The following is a 3,455-nucleotide window of genomic DNA, read 5'->3' as shown; positions in this document are numbered from 1 at the left end:
TTTAAGAATTATTTAAGGCTCAAAATGTCGATTTTCTAAGAATCACGAGGCTCAAAAAAAAAGTACGATTCTTATAAAAAATAAAGTGTGTACTACTATTACTGCCTCTACTACTACTACTACTTCTACTACTACTTCATGCAAGCTGCTACTGCTACTACTACTTGCAAGCTACTACTGATGCTGCTGCTGCTGCTGCTGCTGCTGCTTCTCTTACTACTGCTCGCAGCAGCGCAGCGTGTAGATTCCCTAAGCCTCAGACCCTCGTCATAAAATCAATGTTTATAGCAAACCTGATTACGTAATGAAGTGCGGTCCCTATTCGGCTGCCTCTTTCTCTCTCTCGCTCTCTATCCGTGTAACGGTACACCGTGACGAAGGGGCGGGTCGACGGACACTGCTGCTGCTGCTGTCGCTGCTGCTGTTGCTGTTGCTGCTGTTGTTGTCGGCGGCGACGGCGACGGTGGGCGTTGAGTCACTGACGTCGGCCGCGTCTCGCTGCTGCTGCTGCGTCGTTGGCTGCTGCGGATGCGGCTGCTGCTGCTGCTGCAGCGGAGCGGGAAGCTCTCACGGCCATAATTACGCCTCTCCCCGTGGCAGCGGCAGACGAAGATCTGCATAGCTGCAGTGCTGCCATCTGCGTGCGACTCGACGAGTTATTTTTTCTCGAGCGATCGTTCGTTCTTGTCGCTTCCATTCTGCGTTTTTTTGGGGGGGGGATGAGGAGGTGAGGGGTTGAATGAATCGGGGGGGGGGGAATGTACGAGAGATGTGGAGAGTGATGGATGAGTGGGAGAAAGGGGGTTGAAAGAAGACAGGGGGCAAGGAGGGAGAAATAACTGGTTGAAATGACAGGCGTCGCACTGAAATACATTTTTCCAGCTCTTTCCCTCTGCCCACCCCCTCTCCCCTTCCACTGGTCTTGTCAAACTTCTCTGTGTGTACCTCTGTTTCCGTCTATGCTCTCCCCCCTCCTCCCTATCCTCCTCCCCCCTCCTCCCCATCCTCTTCTCCCGATCCGTCGTTATCCGTCTCTGTAAACTCTGTAAAGTCTCTAGACGATGCTAGAATAAATCACGACTGCTGCTGTGAGAGAGACATTATGACGTTAATGGCATTCGACTGCACTCGAGTCATAAGTAAAGGAAATCGACATAATAAATGCTTCCATTAAAGCCAAAGAGCAAGTCAGATAAAGGGGGCATGCAGTGGGAGAGGAAGAATGAGGGAGGGGGACGAGAGCGGGTGAAGGAGAGAGGGGAGAAGAAGGAGGGGAGGGCATACAGTGGGAGAGGAAAAAGGTGGGGGGAATGAGAGAGAGGGAACGAAAGTGGGTGAGAGTGAGAAAGAGGGAGAGGGGGGAGAGAGGAAGATGGGGCAAGAGAGAGGGGTGAGGGAGAGAGCAAGAGAAACGTGGTAGAGGAAGCGAGATGGTCGGGTAAGGGGGAAAGCGAGAATGGTGAGAGGAGGTAAGGGAGAATGAGAGCGATGAAAGAGAGAGAGTAACAGAGAGGCGAAAGGAGATGAGGTAGAGTGAGAGCGATGAGAGAGAGAGAGAAAGAAAGATAAGTGACAAGAGATGAGAGAGAGTGAGAGCGATGAAAGAGGAGGTGAGAGAGAGAGAGAGAGAGAGAGAGAGAGAGTAAAAGTGGAGAGCGAGAAGAGGCAGAGGAGAGCGATAGGGACAGGAAGCGAGATGATGGGCGAGGGAGCAGCAAAAGAGTTATCAGTGTTCGTCTGACACATGTATAGTATGAGTAAGTCGTGTTGGTCGAACATTGTAACTGCACATCCCTCTCCACCGACCTTCTCGGCCGTGTACGGTAGTTTGTTGTCGTAAGTTGTACGTTGTGCGTCGTACGCGGTGACAGAACTCATCATGGTGGTGTTGTCAGGGAAAAAATTGGTAAATTTATTTTTCGGGGGCTACTTTTCAAGGTCGCGTGCATGAAAATAGCACTCTAAAATTTGGTTTGCATTGAACTCTATGCAAATTTACGGGGGCTCTTTTTGGCATTTCGGGGGCTAAATCGCCCCGAGCCCCCGTGTATTTTTTTCACTGGGACTCGTATGCGGTGACAGAACTCATCATAGTGGTGTTGTTGTAACGTTGCAGGCTCTTCCGTACACGGGCACGCACATGGAGCTGCAGCTAGCTACACAGCAAGACATGTTCTACACTGCTGTAGCCGAGAGAAACACTGGTGAGAAGTCTCCTCATTTATATATATACATATAGGAGTACTGGTGTCATAATATAGACTTATATATTATGTAAGACGCATTAGTGGATTAAGTGGATAGAATGAAGTTAATCATTATTGTCATACTACTGATTATTTTACTATATTATATATTTATTTATTTATTTATTTATTTATTATATATGTGTGTAGGCCTATGATCTTCACAACGCGCAGTACGATAACAAAAATTATTTATCCTACATGTATATATACATTATATAATAATATATATATTTATATAGTTACTTATATTTATTATTTGTATTTATATATTATACATCATTATATATAATTTATATATAATAATACATAGTAGTTTATATATTTACAATAATTATTATTTGAGTATTTATATTTATAGATTATTTATCAAGTATATATATATATTATATGATATACTATATATTATATAGATACGCAGAGATAGCGTCGACGACGACGTGCGCGGGACGATCGACAGGAGCGGCAAATGATCAAAAATCAAACGGACGCCGGCGCTTTTCGTCGTTGGTCGCGTTGCGCTCGTATTCCGAGAAGATGCTGATGCGAAAGATGCGGAGTGCGCTTCGGGTAGTCCGGCCCAGCAACCACCTGCGCAGTCAGCCTCGCCTGCGCGCAGAGACGCAGGGAGCGACAGTGTCCAGTGTCACATAGATGGCAGGCGAGCACCCCCTGCAGTGTCAGTGTCCACAACCAGATGCACGACGAGCAACTGTCAGTGTCACGATAGATGGCAGGGAGCAAGTGTCGTGCTACACACGAATGCAGAGAGCAAGTGTCAGTGTCACACAGATGCAGAGAGCACGTGTCAGATGCTCACCACAGATGAGAGAGCAACGTGGTCAGGCAGTGTCACATAGATGCAGAGACAGCAAGTCGTCAGTGTCACACAGATGCAGGGAGCAAGTGTCAGTGTCGCCACAGATGGCATGAGAGCAAGTGTCAGTGTCACACAGATGCAGAGAGCAAGTGATCAGTGTCACACAGATGCAGGAGCAAGTGCCAGTTGTCACACAGATCAGAGAGCAAGTGTCAGTGTCGCCCACAGATGCAGAGAGCACAGCTGTCGAGTTTACAACACAGATTGCAGAGAGCACAGTGTCAGGCTCACACAGATGCAGAGGCAAGTTTCAGTGCAGCACAGATGCAGGGAGCAAAGCTGGCAGTGTCACACAGATGCAGAGAGCAAGTGTCGTGTCGCAATCTCTT

Source organism: Priapulus caudatus, unplaced genomic scaffold (genome assembly GCF_000485595.1).
Source record: "Priapulus caudatus unplaced genomic scaffold, Priapulus_caudatus-5.0.1 Scaffold75, whole genome shotgun sequence".
Taxonomy (NCBI): domain Eukaryota; kingdom Metazoa; phylum Priapulida; class Priapulimorpha; order Priapulimorphida; family Priapulidae; genus Priapulus; species Priapulus caudatus.
Note: the sequence above shows the minus strand (reverse complement) of the source record.